Consider the following 18,079-nt stretch of genomic DNA (forward strand, 5'->3'; position numbering starts at 1 on the left):
TGGTTTAGGAAATTACTGCCATTAGTCTCTGGTTTTGCATATGTATATCCTGCACTCCAGCACTGTATGTTTCATTAACAGCTTAATCCTGGAAAGACAGTGAAAAAAGTTATGCAAATTTGGCAGGGACTTGTGGACCAAATATAATTTCTGTTAGCTTGTGTTTCACATTGAAAAAAATACATTTTTCAGATAATGCTTTAATGTGTAAAAAATCCCAAATAACTCTACAGGTGCTCATGCAGGTAATAACCTTTTGAAAGTGTTACATGAAGGGATAAAAGAGCTACTTGTGATTCTGTTTTTAATATGTGTTAAATCCACAGCACAACTGAGATTGTAAAATTTCAGTGTTCCAAGGATTTACAAAAACATGCATTTAAAATCTCATATTAACAGAAAAAATTAAACAGGAATGTCATGGCAAATACTTGTTGGCTTCCTTACAGACTCCTTCATTCTGTGTTTGTTCCCCTGCTGTGGTTGAGATAAACGGAGGCAGTTTTGTCAGTAATACCCGGAACTATTTCTCTCCTCTTTTGCAGCAGACCCAAAGATTTTAATATTCAAAGAATGGCAAAGTGTACATCTCTTTATTGAGTTGGGTCTTGGAGAGAAATGTTTCTTTAAAGTTTAATAATGAATGTTCAGAATAAGCATAGATGTTATTATAAGATGATCTCTAAATTGTTGGCTATTTTGGAGATGCTGTTAGATTGGGATTTTAAAGTAAAAATGTTTCTAGAGATGCCACCCCTTAAAAATGGTATTAACTATATCTCAATCCAAGTTTTAGGTTGAATATGTGTTTTCCTTCCATTCTAATTTTGACGAAATACAATGTAATAATATACATGATACAGAGTAATTGTCTAAGTTCTACTGAAACTTCACACTTTGATCTAGAGAGAGAAGCTTTTCTTGAAATAAGACTTTGTAACCTTTTGATGCACTCTTGAGAGGCACACGAGGAACAGTAAACATGTTCATAAGAAAGAATAATTGCCCACTAGTAACTGTGTTGCTCATGAGTGTTGCTGCTGCTAGTACAATAAAACCCAGATGTCTAATTTCAGCTCTGAGGAAACTATCTTGTCAGTAATGTGGAAGACTGCTTTATAACTTTCTCCAGTATGGCCTAGTGTGACTTAAGATTACTTGTGGACCATCATACAGGTACTGTCAGCCACTGATTGCAACACAGTCTTCCACAGGATCCTAAATGATGCAAGCCTGTGTAATCACTTCTGAAATTCCAGCTTCACCAAAGCCAGCGAGGGTGGGTGATCCTCTCCCCAGCTTTCCCCACCTCCTTCCTGAAAGATTTCTGTTGGATACCAAAACTGCAGCATGGGCTGGTTTAGTTATGGTCACAACACCATTCCCCCCTCCTGAGTTCTGTTAGAGCGAGGAAATAGGAAGTGCTCCAGTTTTTGCCATTTGTTTTGTGGGATTTGTCTAAGTCTCTACACCAGCAGATGTTCTGCACAATCAAAAAATCACAACCTACTTTTTCTTCAGAGAGATGAAAGCAGAATCAAATCCTTCTCAGAGGTGCGCAGTACAGGTGAGGCAATGCTCACAATTTGCAACGAGGGAAGCTGCAGCTGGAAATAAGGAAAAAAATTCACTGTGAGGGTGGACAAATGCTGGAAAGGTGCCCAAAGTGATGTCTCCATCCTCAGAGATTTCTAAACTTTACAGAACCAGAGGGACAAGTGGCTGGAGCTGACTTGGATTCTGGCCCTGCTTTGGGCATGGAGTGACTCCAACATGAATTTTCTGTGATTCTGTGATTCTTGAGCTACCACAAGCCACTTTGTGCTACCTCAGAAGCCAGAGCAAACTCCTTCACTGGTTTCACTTTACTGGGTAGACCTGTCCAAAATACCAAAATGATTTCTCATTTCTAACTAAATTTTTCTTGCCACCAGGTATTTCCTGCTAAGTACCTACTTACTGGCAGAGGTTCTCTCACAAACAGATGTGGCCTCCTGTTCTGCTCCTATTCCCCAGCTCACTCCTGACAGTGAGCAGGCAGCTGCCACTTCCATCTTTCTGGACTCCTCCCCCTCCCCGGACCCCTCCCCCAGCAAACTCTGTGTAGATAAGGCAATCTATTACCTTTATTTCCTATGGTTATTTTAGAGATGCTCTTAGGTGGATGGGTCTCTTCAGTTTCCCTTCTGCAGTACAATCAATCAGCTCAAGTATTTAACAAGCAAAACAAGGCTCCAGAGTAGTTGTACCTTCAAAAATCTCCAGTATACTCACAGAAGATTGGTAAGGTATTATTAAAAGGCCTTATATTAAATAGTATGGATTCCTTGTGTTTAGACACTGAATGAAGCTGATGTCTGTCAGATTTTTGTCCAGGAGTGAAATCTGAACAAGCAAGCAAGATAAATTAAAGATATGTCCTCAGTGGAAGAACTGAGCAGTTAAAAGTCTCATCAGTACTGGAATAGGAATGCACAAAACAACTGGAGAAAGTTTAAATATCCTCTTGATCTGTATCTTTAAACCAGACATTTCAAAAAAGTTAGCTTAGTTTCTGGCAGTAATACCAGTGTTTTATTTGAAGAATATTTTAATAGCTTTCAGTTTTCCCCCCAAAATTTGCACAGTTAACTATGAGACTATTACAGAAGTTGGTACTAAAGCCACACTAAAAAAACCCCCAACAATATTATTTTTCTTAAAAAAAGCAAAGGCACAGAAAAGCTTCTAATTGATTTACATCAGTCTTAAAGCTTTAGGTGCCTATATTCCCCAAATCCCCAGGAGTAGGTTCATTACTGGGATGTCATACCTCTAGAAGTGAACTCTGGGGGAAAAAAAACAACAGTGAAAACCAAGTTGCAGAGCAAAAGAAGCCACCTACTCTGGAAAAATAACCTGTAGTGAAGGGCCCTGCTTTGAGTGGCAGGTTGGATCAGGAGACCTCCAGCGGTCCCTTCCAACCTTAATTATGCTGTGACTCTGATTCATACAGCACTCAAAAGTCAAAGCCCACGACAACCCACTCTGAGCAGTCTATGCCTTGCCAAACACTGTAAGTCAGTGCAGTGACATATGCAATGAACTATATTACCTGATGGTTAATACCAGGCCCAGCTGTGATTGCATAGCATTGACACAGAGGATAACAGCAGTATCACAGGCCAGAGGCACTCTCCATAAGGCCAATGGAGAAAGAACCCTCTAGCAGAAGATGAATGAGACTCCATTTTATCATTGCAAAAGCAAATGAGATAGGTACTAAGTAGGACTAGTGGCACCAGTGCCCAAAACCACAAAATTAACATGGAAGGAAGGAAGAAGTACATGAATAAAACTCAGAGCTATAAGGTTATCCATACTGAGGGAATATGAAATTTACTGTAACGGTAAATAAATCGGAAAAACAATAGGAAGAAAGCTGATACCACTTATTTTTCAAAACATGATGAAGGTTCTGGAAGGCGTCCTTTGGAAAAACAAAGACCACATACCTCTCGTGAATATTATTTCACATTCAAGGCATACAAAGGCAAAGTAAAAATAAAAGATGAAAAGCCATTACATCTGGAAGGAAAAGTGTAGACAAGTAACACCAGAGGCTACAAACAGCTTCTGTAAGAGCCATAGTTGGACGACACCTTGGAAAACATTAGAGGTACCTTATAGCATGGTTCAGGCCATCAGCAGTATGCCTATAACAACAGGCAATGAACGGATACACATATTCTTGAAAATGGTGAACTAGGTATGCAGCTAGTGCACTACAGCTGCGAGTGGCTTTTAGTTTGTGCAACCAGACAAGCTGGAAGGCAATTTCCCACACAGGGAGTGTGTATAGTGTGGATGTCACGCCTCCAGCACTGACAAGCAGATCCTTTCTTGTTGGTCTGCACTACTCAATAATGCAGAAAACATCACTGATGTTTCTGGAAAGGGTCCTAGTACAGCTGCTCTTCACCTGTGGAGTGCTTGCTTATAAGTTATGGACACTAATGAAACTAGATGTCAGTATGCTCGAATACAGAAGGAGTCTTTGTGTTCATTTTGAGCAGACATTTTTTGGTCATGAACCTATCAGTGCTACTGACAAAAGGAGGATAACAAATATCTGCCAGTCAGGAATGCAGAGGTTACCTTTTCATTTAGAAATGATGTGAATACTGAGGAGACTATACAGATAGATTATATATATTAAAAGACAAAGCAGGAAAACTGTTTTCTGCCCAAATACAGATCATAACTTCCAGAGTTACTGCTGCTGAGATGTGGAGAAAATAAGAAATGTTATTAGCTTAGAGTGCCTAGGGCAGCAAGTTTTAAATTCCGGTTATCATTGTAAAAGGCCTCTCAGTATTAAATGGATTTTTATTGTAAAAGTCATAAGAATGTTTCTTGGTGCGCCAACAATAGTGAAGGCACAGCAACACACACACACAAAAGTTTATGCACAAATGTCTAGCACAAAGGCTGGAGGCATTTGACAGTGGTATCAAATGATGAGCTCTTAAAGCTTGCTGTATACACCAGAAAATACAAGCCAAGCAGCCACATGGAGTGACTTGCTCACCTCTTCCATCATACCTCCAGCAACCTATGTCTCCTATGGTTTTTTTGCTTAGTTCCCCAGTATAAACTTAGTAACAATATTATTATATATAACATCCCTATCAGAACCATTTTCACTTGACATAGTGGCATAGAGCAATATGCTGCAAATAAATGAACATAAATTTAATTTTGCATGAGGTACAGATTTAGATATATAATCACCATTTCCTTTGCTGAGTGTAGAGGAGCTAATAGTGATTATGTTCCCAGCTTAGCTACTCCAGCTTAGTAAAACAGCTATGTGGACTCAAGCCAGGGAGTTATGCTCACACACTGAGACTTTGCACACAAATGAAGCACTTGCAAATGTGTGTAACTGTGCTCTTTAGCAGATCTGGCCCCGTGTGACTAATATTCCTTTCCAGAATCTACTATTCTCTAGTATTCTGTTATGTTCAATGTTAATTTTCACTTGATTTTAAAGTATATATTTGTTTCTTGGATTGTTAGGCAGTACATTAAACTTTCAATAATGCCACCAATTTGTACACCCACAGAAATATAATTTACTCCAAAGTTTTAATCCAATCTGTACTGCATTGATGAGGAAGGTTATTTGCCAGTGTTTTGAAGTCAGGCAGGGTGAGAGGGAAGAGCCTTTGCATTTTCCAAGTTTATATCTAGGCCCCAGATGGAAATAATTCTACAACAAAAGAATGAAATCTGGTAGGATATTCTTGAGATCTCGTAAGTTCAGCAGCACGTCACTGGTACTAAGGCCAATTTTCCAGAAGACTGACTGAATTGCAGAAAAGAGAAGGAGAGGAAGGCCAAGTGGTACTCTAAGTTAACCCATAACATGATGCAGTGTAGCATTAAATGGGTATTTTATACAATGCAACACATTATATAATTAACTCACGTTACATGTTTGGCTCAGCTGTTAATATTGACTGATAATATATGTGCCTGTGGTTTTTAGAAGGAAAAACCTCCAGCACTTTAAGGGAGGCAAGTGAATGATGTAAATTTCTGTTACTGATTACAGTACTTACAATACTTTAGAGGATCTGTATTTATAATCTTAATGTTTATCTTTGACATCAGAGGCTTCAATCCACAACACTTAAAACCTTCATACATTTTGTTGCAAAAAGCTACCATTGAAACAAATAAATGATACCCCCTATCAGCCCACACATCTTTCAAAATAGATTGTTAAACTAATCAGTGAGCAAAAACAAAAGGCCTTTTAAAGCCTGCCAGCAAAGATGGAATGAATTACTTCTGAGATGCAAGGCTGCAGAGCTGGTAGCTTGCTAAGTAATCAGTCTTGAAGACTATTCGCCTTTCAGAGTTCTTAAAAAAAAGTTTCATGGCAAAATTAACATCCATTTTAACATCTGTTTTCTAGCAGAGGAAAGATAGTCTTGTGGATTAAAGCTGAGGACTTCTGGACTCAGATTTCCCTGGGAGCTTTGGCCAAATCACTTAATCTCCCTCTACTCCATTCTTCGTAAGTAAAATGGGGGATAAAAATATTTCCTTGGGCTGCCTTTATCACTTACAGTGAAAGCTCTTTTGGTGGAGGTTTTGTTTTATTATGGGGAGATAGAGCTCTTATAACAAAGTGGTTCTGATCTCAGGTCCTTTGGGCCCTATTGTACAACAAATGAAGAAAAGTAATCAGAGAACAGGCTGATGTATCACATGCTCAGGGAGTTATATCATATACACTAGAGCTGACAGAAAAAAATCAGTAAAATAAGATATGATTAATGAATTGGGAATTTTTTTCATGAAACTACCAGGAGTTTCATGAGTTTTGTGACTAGTCATTGTTGGGGAAAAAACATTGTGACAGACAATCATCCTCCACAAGGGGTCAGTGAACTCAGATGAAATTATCAAAAGTAAAGCAAGTAAACGTAATTCATTAGGTCCGAGAAGAGCTCTCAGCTTAGAAATCTTGTTTACTTTGAAAAATCTCAAGCCTAGGTAACTTTGAGACATGAAGCCCCAAAAACTGATGCTGATGCTGAATATAGCAATTGGAACTTGAAATAATTTTTTAAATTATTGTCTTCTCCTAAAGCAAGGGGGTTTTCCCACATTGCCTATAGCATCAAGCTTCTCATTCTTAAAAAAACACTCATATTGGTTTAAATAACGGTTTTAAAATGTCAAACCTAAAATAGTTACTGGGTGAATGAAGAGATTTATCAACCAGCTTGAGACTGTTTGAGATAAAAAACTAAAATAAATATCCAAAAGATCTCAAACATGAAAATATAAAAAACTGATGGGTTTTGAAACTTTATACACTAAACCTGGTCTTTTTATTTCTTTTTATAGAAATTGCTTGGCTTTTTTTACTGATAGGTAATACTAACTTTCTATAAACATACTCTCCTGAAGGTTGAAATTCTTGGTCGGTTAAAAATGGCATTTGATTACATACTGTGCATTGCAAATTTAGGTTTCTTCAATCAACCTGCCAATCAACTTCTTCCACTGTAAATAAATACACTGAACAAAACTAAAGTAAAAAAAAGGAAGACCAAACAGGGAATTCTGTTAAAGCTAATAATTCTTATCTCTCGTTCCCTCCTGTATTCCTAGCAGTGCATGCAGAACAGCATGAAAAGCAGAAGTCAGGGAGCAGTGAAATAAAATGAGGGCAGAGGGGCACAAGGGCACACACAAAATGGATAAGACACAGCAAGCTAAGTGAATGACCATCTTGTCTTAAGAATTTTCATGTTCGTGCAGTTCTTCAAAGCTGGTTGAAGCAGAAAACAGTTAAATGGAGCATAACCAGAAATGAACTAATCAGTTGTTGTATACTTATTACTGCTCAGGTCAGCATAACCTTTGCATATGTTGATACATTTTTAATCTCACTTTTCAAGCAAAAATAATTTTACTCTTCTGACACAAATCTCACCCTCCTGAATTATTTTTTTAAATGTGTTACACATTTTAGAGAAGAAAAATAAGGCTGTAACTAGAGGTAAGCAGATATAAAATGTTAGTTTCCACAAACATTTATCTGATTGTTCGAATTATATTGTTTGAACTTTTGTACTGCCAATGTGTGCATCAACACATATGTTCTCACCAGGAGTGTATTGCAGAAATGTTTATAAAATAGTTCTAAATGTATAGTCATGAAGACTGCATTTTGTATTTGTAAGCAGGAGAGTTTGTGCATAAAAAGCTTTGAGAAAGAGTTGGGACCATGGGACCTAGCGGTTTCTTCCAACCTAAACTATTCTATGATCCTATTAAAATAAATTTTTATGAGTTGTTCATATCTAATCAGTATGGAGATTCATCTCATGTGACTCATTTTAAATCAAAAGGGCTTATCAAATACTGTAAGCTACTCACAATCAAACCACTAGCAAAAAATTCTCCAAAATAAGTTTTCCAGTGACTTAAGCAATGGAAATATTGGTGGAAAATTGTAAGGAATGACAATCAGGACAGAGGAAAAAAAAAACACAAAACCAAATAGATAAATCACCAGCAACAGCTTATGTGACACAGTTTGTGAAGAAATGGAGAAATCTTAAGACCCCAGAGCCCAATTTTTCTGTTTTTCTTAAAAAAAGTTTCTGCATTTTTGTGAAATGCCAAACTATTTAGCTTCATTATTTACACATTTTCCTGATTTATGAAAAGTTATGTTAAAAATAATAAACTTTGTTGGAAAAGGTTCAGAATCTGCAGCTTTTAAACAGGTTGACTAGTGCCTGTTATTTTAAGTTGTCTCACTGAAGTAGGTAAAATTGTTCTCCTCAGTACTTATTTGCAATATGAAGGCAAGTCCTAATAACAGGTTTATTTCTCTAGACTTTTCCCTTGCATTTACATTGTGTGTTTCATCATGATTTGAGTTATAAAGCAGTTTGTGCACAGGAAAATGTTAGCATTGGATGGCAATGAGCAGAAGCCTATATAATATCTTGCACAAGAAGTTTGCAATGTCATTATCTTCTTTTATCTCTTACATTTGTAAGCTATAAAGAAAAATAATAGTGAGAGCAGAAAAGATAAGAGCCTGAAAGACAGAGTGGACACAATATGTTTTTAAAGGAGACTTTCATGCAAATAGTTAAAACTATTGGCTGAAACAAGCCACGAGTCATGTTCCATGATAGCAATGAAGTATCAGCCAAGGAAATTTGATGTACAACCCAGGTTTCCCCTCCTTTAAACAGACTGTAACCTAAAGAAATTAAAATGTATATAGAGAAGCTAGATCAAAAGCACAAAAAACAGAACCATGATTTGAGCCTTCCACTCTCTAAATGGTTGAAGAAGATGTGGGGGTCCAATGGTTTGGTTCCTTTTGAACCCAAGGGAGAAGGGGGCACCATCACAAAACTCAGGCTGAACTCTGAGTTCAGGAGGTTTTGCACTTGGAATTCTCCCTGGCATATGGAAGTTGTTGCTCTTTACAGAGCAATAAAGGCTGGCTTTTATGCAGAGTCCTTTCCATTTCAAAATACTTTACTTAAATAGTTAATCCCTAAAACTAGTTTAGTTGAACTTTCTTCATGACCTTTATGAATATAACTATTTGCCTACATGTATCAGTATACTTTGAATCAAATCTAAATAAAGGATAGGAAAAAATGATATTAAGACGATGAGGTGGGAAGTTAGCCAATAGGAGGAGTACATAGTTTACAGAGATGATGAAAATTCAGCATAGTATTACAACAAAAAGTAGGGTGTAATTAGCCTCCTATGGTATGATCTACATTTTTAAAATCTGAAAACCACTCTCCTGTGAATATTCTTGAATGAAACAATTCAGATCCATAAGATTAGGTAGAATATCTATGATGTGGATCCATCTACAATTTGGATTTTCCTCCCTTTTCAAAATCTCTTTATTTACAGCGGCCTTTACAGTTTAGATTTCTTCAGTGAATGCCTTCAAAATACTGAACTTCAGACTAGCCCTAGGAAGGGAGTAAAAAATCCAGATTTCCTTATCTATAAGGTTCTCTATTATTTTTTTCAACTAAAAATTGATTACTATCAGCCTTCTTCCCATATCAGAACAGTTAATTTTTTAATCCCTGTTTAGTTAGTGTTCATTCATATTTTAAAATTATCAAACATTTTCTTTAGGTATAAACCTTTTTCATTAACGGCCTCTTAGTTTATGATCCCTTCTTGCAGAAAGTCTTTATTTGTGGGCTAACAGGCTGTTCTTTCTTTCTTTCTTTCCTTCGTTCTCAATCTGAGGAATGTCAGATCACAGACACATCTAATTTCAAAATTCTCTTTTCTAGCACAAAATAAAACACAGCAATTGAGATTCATTGAGTTTTTTTTTTTTTTTTAAATACAGTTTAGACTGCTGTAGCACTGTATAATGCATGTTAAAGAAAGTGGTTAAGGCTTCCTACCACCCTTCCATTACCTACCACACTGACCATGTATTAAGGGCACTGTACATTAAGCACAATCACACCCCTCAGCCATGTTTCCTTACAAATATAAAGACAAAATAGCACCACATCAGACTTACTTACAAGAAGTTGTTTCCCAAACCATAAATAAAGGTAAGTTTAAAACAGATGTAGAAACCTTGAGGCCAGTACTCTTCTGTGTAATATTAGTTTCAGCTAAGTTAAACTCCAGTAATTTGAGTTGTATTCATCTAAGTTTACCTAGTATGACAATGAAACACTTTATTGGCAGATGTACTACCCTTCCTTCTCAGAAGAGAAGATTGTTTTATTGCTTTTCTTCGCAGAATTTATGTAGTATTTATACTGCAGTTGTGCCTAGAGATTCAGTAATGGATGGGGAACTAGTTGCATCCAGCAGGAGAGCACAATGGGACAGTTGTCCCATGGAATATCAGAGCAATGAACCTTGTCCCCCAAAGCTATAAGTAATAGCAGACATACTATTTTATGCTTTCCTGAGGGACAAGAATGAATGAACATGGCCAAAGCACTCAATCCAGTGATAGACCCATGTGGAGAAGCCAAGACAATGTTTTCAAAATAATGGTGTATACTCTGCTGAAGAAGAGACTGAAAGGGTGTCCTGTGTGGCACTTTATATTTAGAGTTCTCTACAACAGAGTGTACAGCCGCTGTCACCAAAAAGGAATCTTACAATGGATAGAAAGCATAAGGACTGTTGAGGTGTTTGCAGATGGTCTGAATCAATTTCACTAAGGAATTTAAAGAATTTCTCATGGACTTTCCAGAAGAAAGGGCTTTCCCATTCAATTCAACAGATGATGAGATGGGAAAGAGCTTTCGTGTGGGGCACAGAAAAACATAAATATTAAATCAAGGAGAGACCTTTAACAGCTGGCAAACCTCTGTATAGCCACAGTTGCCAAATATTGTAATTAGTTTTTTCAGGAAGAAAAAAATCTAGATACGGTTGCTCATAGAGCTAAAAAAGGAGGAAAGAGATGTCAATTTAGAAGAAGCAATATATGAAGTATGCATGTGAGCTACAAAATCATAGAATCATAGAATATCTTGAATTGAAAGGGACCCACAAGGCTCATTGAGTCCAAATCCCTGCTCCTCACAGGACTACCTAACACTAAACTATATGACTAAAAGCATCACCCAGACACTCCTTGAACTCTGACAGGCTTGGTGGTGTGGTCACTTCCCTGGGGAGCCTGTTCCAGTGACCGACCACCCTCTCAGTGAAGAACCTTTTCCTAATGTCCAACCTGTATTTCCCCTGATGCAGCTTCACTCCATTTCCTCATGTCCTATCACTGCTCACCAGAGAGAGGAAAATCCACTGTGTACTTCAGAGTATCAATGCAGAAGATTGCCTGCCCATCATCTTTCCTAGAAGATATGCAGAACCAGGTAAACCGGTTGAATTTTTAAAGAATCATTGCACATGTATCTACTTAGGCATTTCAGTTGTTATTACTTAGATGACCTGCAGCTGTCTTAACTCGGACATGTGGACTCAGCCATCTTCTTGTACCATGTTTTTGTAGTCAGCTCCTCTCTTTAATCTTTAATTTCTGGATTCCTTACAGTCTGTTTAACTAACAGTTACTAAAACCGAACCATTATTTTTACTTGTTAACCATCTCTGCTTTTCGGTCGCTAAAAGCAACATGCTATGTTAGACGTTAAATATTATCATACCCTACTAGGATTACTACCACCATGGTGTTTTTAATTGTTGAAAGGATCTCTGTCTTTCTCATTCAACTCCAGCTATTAAGTATGTGATAAATATCAGTCCATTTCTCCTTTCAAGCCCTGCAAAAGGGAAACAAAGGGTTTTCTCTCCCTCTATTCCACAGATCTTTCTTTTAAACACACAAGTCTTGCCTTGCTTCCATTGTAATTCTTTGCCACTGAACAAAGAATTGCTCAGATTACATCAGGTTCACCAGTCACTAGAGCAGACTACAAAATGGACTTTATGACATAAGCAGTTTTGATTGAATAAAAATAGTTTACCTAAAAGCTTTCTACTTTAAAATGTGTTTTTCTAAGCTGAAAGCTGAATAAAGGAAATATTCTTTTGCAAACTTTAAAATTTACTTGAAAGTGTCTCAATATACCTCATGGTAACACCAGTTCTGAGATCTCAGGACTCTCTTTCCTCTATGGGCTAAATTCCCTAGCTGGATTGTATCCCCTATAATATATCATACTTTTAAACCCTTGCTAAGCTGCTCAAGTCCATGATGAGAGGTCCAAATCTGCAGCGTATCTATCCAGGGAGATGTCGGAAGTTCATTGGGAATTTAAGCAGCCTTGTTGATTTTGCAAGTAGTTATAGATGTTTGTGAGATATTTGACATATAGATTTTTTTTTCTAAAACTGTTAATTTTAAGCACCCAGTGCATACTATTCCCAAGCAGCTGCCTGAATTTGCCCATGGCAGACCTCCAATAATTTCCACTGAATAATAAGTAACTTCTATATACCAGACTGCTTGAGTTAGAGAGGTAGATTTGTGCACTTCTGAAATGACCTTAGCATATTTTCACAACATGAGGATTGGAAAATTTTAAAAAAGGAAACTCATATTTTGAAGGATATATTTTCAGCCACTTTTACAACAAATTCTGAATTTATTCTTTAACAATCTTCTTCAACCCAAGGGCCATCTTCCTGTTTGACTGAATCCTCTGCTTAGAGATTTTCAACAGCGAAATGTCCCATTTTAAAGATGTTTTGGAATAAGCAATCCCAGAGATTTAGAGGTCATTTAAAAGATGTTTTGGAATAAGCAGTCCCAGAGATTTAGAGGTCATGGATGTTCACAAGCATTTCTTACCATTTTGAGCTTCCTTGAAACACATCTTATTTCTCAAAGCTGCATCTACTCCCTTGATTGACCTTGTCTGACTAGATTTTTTCCCTTTTTTCCCTTTCTAGTATTGATCAATGCATAACCTCTCTTTCAATTGTCTATAGATATCTTAAGAACACACAGAGAATGCAATATAAGTAGTAAGAGAGGAAATACACATTTAATCCTGTATTAAATCCCTTGCTGGAATGTTATAAAGAAAATCAATATTAGGCAAGATCCTCACCTGGTGTAGATTTGTGTAGCTGTGTGAAAGTGAATGAGCTATGAAAACATATCCCCACTGAGAATCTGGTACAATATGTTTTATACAAAGAAGAAACATAGATTCTTTCAGATTGAGCTGCTGTAATGCAATTTTATCATAAATTTTGTATCAACAGCATGTTTCAGTTTGTATCCTAAATCATATTTTGTATGCTTCGCTTCTTAAACAGGTTGAGGCAATCTCATCAGAGCCCTTCTCATTCTAGAAAAAAAATCCTGCAGTGTAATCTTTCAGGCAGAGCTATATGAGATGAATAGAAGATAATGAAAACATGAGAGGCTGCCTCAGCTCAGAGGCCGGTTAAGCTTGCTCCTTTTCTGATCTCCTCAGGTGTGTTTGGTCTTTTCCTCTTGTCTTTGGGATGATTCTCCCACTTCCAGCTCTCCATTCAAATTGGTTTAGGTGGTTCCCAGAAGGGAACAGCAGAACCACAAAGACTATTTACTTGATGTTGGTATTCAATGTCTCATAGTGTAGTGGGTACTTATTATAAAGGGATCAGCCCTCTCAAGCGGAATAAGATGAAACTGTTGCCCTCTCAAGTGAAAAATCAAGTGCACAGATCAAAATGTTCTATTAATACAGATATTTATGGCTCTATTTTGTACAATTACAGTATTCCCCACTCAAAATTTACATTATATCCACAACCCCCTACACATTGTACTTCAGGCACCATATCAGGAGGACTAGAGAATGAGAAAATAATAGTTTATTGCATGGTACTTTCTATTTGGATATAACAGTAAGTCCCATTATCTTCTAAAAAGCTCTCTTTGTCATCATTTATAAAAGAACATTTATGCTGCAATTCACAACAAGTTTGTAGTTCTTTCCTGATTTGGTATGCTTTATTGCTGAATATTCTAACTGTGTATGAAATTTTGATACAATGAGCCATTGAAGACTGCTCTTATACATCTAATCACATGAATTTCTTCCTTGCAAATTCACACACATTTGTATTGCTATAAAGATACAACGCTCGTACATACTTACATCACAAAAGAGTGCAATAGAATGGCTTTTTTTAAAGGAACTCAATCAATACAACCTCATGATTTGTAGACTGAAGCATAATTCTAAACTTAATAGCTACCTGGGTGTTTGGCACTTTGGATGCAAGGAAAATTTGGTAAGCTGAAACTTGAACATGCTTAATTATGCCATGACCTATCAGTTCTGCTTGCCATTTCACACCTGGCCCCTGTCACAAATATTCCAGATAGCCATGCTTTACTCCACATGTTGTCATTTAACTGCTTTATATGTTTCTGATTCACCTTGCTACAAACTGTAGTGTCAGCACAGACCTGAACATGCACTGAATTTTATGATGTGTTTTGAAAGTAAAAGATTTTAAGTAGTATATTGCAATTTTTTGTTCAGACTGGAGTGATGCAAACCATGATCCTGAACAGGATGAATTATATCACTGTCCTATGGCCTACATTTTGAAAGAGGATTTGATTTTATGATAAACACATTTCTGCCATTACAAATAAAATAAAAACAGATTTACAATGCCATGGCATTTTATTAGGAAAATGTGAAAACAACAGTTTTACGACGCTCAGTTTGTGGGCTAGTACATTCCTAAGTGTTATTACAACTCAGCAGAGCACACATTCTTATTCTGTAGGCCAATGTTATTAAAAACACAACCGGGAATGCTTTCCAAAAGCTGCCAGTATCCCTGTAACAGTCTTTCATCAATAGGCGTTCTGGTAGTAATCTCTTTTTTGTAACTACCAGTTCCTTTGTATTACAGAGTTTCACCTCCCAGCAGGCTCAGCTCCTCAAGGAACGCCAGAGCAGCTCCATCAGTCCAAGATCAAGGATCTACAGTGTTTCAGCAGCTGCAGTTTTGGCCAGGCAGCTGTGTGGCCCTGTGGTCCTTCCCGAGCACTGGGCTGGAAGGCAGCACTGTTGGTGGCTGGTGCTGACTTCTGCCCAGCTGATAATTTCTAAATCAAAGCACTGTACCTGAGCCTGGTCCAAAGCTCACCACGGAAGTCTGCTTGGTGCTCAGCATTTTTGCAAATGGAGCCACCTAGATGTCTAAACAGACCTTAGGGTCCTGACTTAGGATATCCAAGGAAGGTAGCTCAGGTCTGCCACTCTGTTTGACTTTTCTTAACAGGAGAGGGCTTGGGTCAAATGCTGATGGCTTTGGAAAGACAGAGCTCTAAATTTTGAGATCTTAAGCAAGAGTTTCCAATGGCAGAATAAGTCACCACCTGCACTTTATACATGAAATAAAAGTGAATTGTGACAGCACTCACATGATATTTTTGACTTACTAGGTCCTTTGGCTACATTTTATAGTTCCTTGGGTAGATATACAGCTACACAACCCCAAAATGTAATAGATATCCTAAGAAAAAAAAACACAAACCTGGCTCTCAGAGGGCTGTTTGAATTGCTTGTGGTTTTTGAAATCTAATACTAAGGATCCAGAGAGCTACCATAATTTTTTTTTACATAACTTGGCATCCCATCTGTAAGGATAACATCTACAAGCCACTCCTTTGTGTCTCTTATGACCAAATGATATATGGGCTGCGCAGATGGCTTATGATAAGGACAGTCATCCTACTACTGACAATTCTACTAAATTAACTGCCCAAACAAAAAAGTTAGCAAGTATACTACCATTTGCCAAAAATGTCCAGCCTTCATTCAGCTGGCTTGTTTCAATGGCAGGCTGAGACACCTATACTGAATTCTCAAGCAGCAATCAATCTGCAGCATTTATTAGATCCCTGAAAGCATACAGAATAAAAGAAACCAACAACTGAGACTGAACACAAGGATTTATGATGCACTCAATATGGCTCACACTCATTGGGCCACCTATGTGACTTGAGTCTTTTCCAAATATATTAGTACAAAATCCTCCAGGCATCCGTTCAGACCCCAGAAGCCTGTAGAAACTCTTGGATCTTTGCCAGATCCCAGAAACCTGTAGATACCCTGGCTGTTTTGTTTTGAAGTGTGGATTGATTCTTATGCTTTCTGCATTGCTTCTCCTGCCATTTAAAAAAGCATATTAATATTCAGAGGAGGAGGGAAGGCAAATAAGATGGAAGAATTCTCTCTTAATAACTTCTGATGGATCCATCTATTTTATTCCTTTCAGTTGTACCTGTTAGTCTCCTCTGTTTAAGGAATTTAATGCTATTTACTTTTTCCATGTGGTCTGTGTCAACTTAGGCAGCCCAAAAAAACTTAGCTGAAAGGAAAGGGGAGGGAAGTGAATCTACTCATGTCTCCCAATCAGATGAAAAAAAATTATCAATACTACATAGTACTGAACTGAATATCAACAGGAGTGCAAGCAGGTAGATAGATTTCTGGTTAAGCTGTCCTATGACCAGTATTCTGTAATAATTCCATGACAAGATACAGGTCAGTGGTCTTCTAAGTGAATATAACGCTTTCATATTTGAAGGTTTTTTAAAAAATTATCCTTTCAGACTACATATATTAAAATTATAATAAGACACATAATTGCCAGATTGGGTGGCAGTCCAGGAACTTTACTCAGAGTAAACTAGCTGGTAAATAACAACTTACAGACTTGCACATTCAAGTGTGCTAGGAAAGATGGTATAACTGAAAAGGCATAGAAGTCAACAGCAATGCTTTTTAGCGTTGAACTGAAAGGCAGTCAGTTATCTCACAAGTATTTGAAGGTGGTGTTGCAGACTATAGAGTTGATTCATTGCTGTAGCTACAGAATAATAATGCTTAGCATTTTAACATGCATAATGCAAGCTTTATTATACTGTTCCATACTTATCAGCAGGACTACCTTGCAGGTCAATACCTCTCCAAATTGTGACTTTTTCCAAATGTGATTCACTGTATGCTTAAAATAAAACTGCAGCAACTTGGAAAGTTGTCTTGTAAGTACTTTAGCAGCTGGAAGTGAGGATGCCTCCTGTTACCAGTCGTATCTCAAAATACTACAGGTGATACAAAGATCTGCGATTGTGTTTCCTCCAGAGCTCTCAAAAGGTATGAAGAGTAAACTGACAACATCTTTACAACCTGTGTAGGAATCATTACACCCATTTCATTAACATATTATAAAGACTTCCCAAAAATAATATGGTATAACTACATGGGTTTATCTTCCGGGGTAGATTATGGAATGGTTTGTCTTGAGAGCACTCACACGGCAAGTCCAGGATAAGAAGGGGATCAGGCCCAGTCAGCATGGGTTTATGAAAGGCAGGTCCTGCTTGACCGACCTGATCTCCTTCTATGACCAGGTGACCCGCCTAGTGGATGAGGGAAAGGCTGTGGATGTTGTCTACCTGGACTTCAGCAAGGCCTTTGACACTGTCTCTCATGGCATACTCCTTGAGAAACTGGCGTCTCATGGCCTGGATGGGTGTATTCTTCAGTGGGTGAAAAACTGGCTGGATGGGCGAGCCCAGAGGGTTGTGGTGAATGGGGTGAAATCCAGTTGGCAGCGGGTCACAAGTGGTGTTCCCCAGGGCTCGGTGTTGGGCCCTGTACTGTTTAATATCTTTATTGATGATTTGGATGAGGGGACTGAGTGCACCCTCAGCAAGTTTGCAGACGACACCAAGTTGGGAGGCAGGGTCGATCTGCTTGAGGGTAGGGAGGCTCTACAGAGGGATCTGGACAGGCTGGATTGATGGGCTGAGGCCAACTGTATGATGTTCAACAAGGCCAAGTGCCGGGTCCTGAACTTCGGTCACGGCAACCCCATGCAGCGCTACAGGCTTGGGGAAGAGTGGCTGGAAAGCTGCCTGGCAGAGAAAGACCTGGGTGTGCTGGTTGACAGCCAGCTGAATATGAGCCAGCAGTGTGCCCAGGTGGGCAAGAAGGCCAACGGCATCCTGGCCTGTATCAGAAATAGTGTGGCCAGCAGG

The 18,079-nt window shown here is 38.1% G+C and overlaps 1 long non-coding RNA gene across 1 annotated transcript; it reads left to right on the forward strand.

Annotated features, from left to right (window-relative positions):
- Nucleotides 1-5,853: 5,853 nt before the first annotated feature.
- Nucleotides 5,854-14,256, forward strand: LOC138685597 (uncharacterized). The gene is made up of 3 exons (XR_011324894.1): nucleotides 5,854-6,067; nucleotides 11,302-11,426; nucleotides 13,339-14,256. It is a non-coding gene; the product is annotated as an uncharacterized lncRNA (long non-coding RNA).
- The last annotated feature ends 3,823 nt before the right edge of the window (nucleotides 14,257-18,079 follow it).

This window comes from Haliaeetus albicilla, chromosome 6 (genome assembly GCF_947461875.1).
Source record: "Haliaeetus albicilla chromosome 6, bHalAlb1.1, whole genome shotgun sequence".
Taxonomy (NCBI): domain Eukaryota; kingdom Metazoa; phylum Chordata; class Aves; order Accipitriformes; family Accipitridae; genus Haliaeetus; species Haliaeetus albicilla.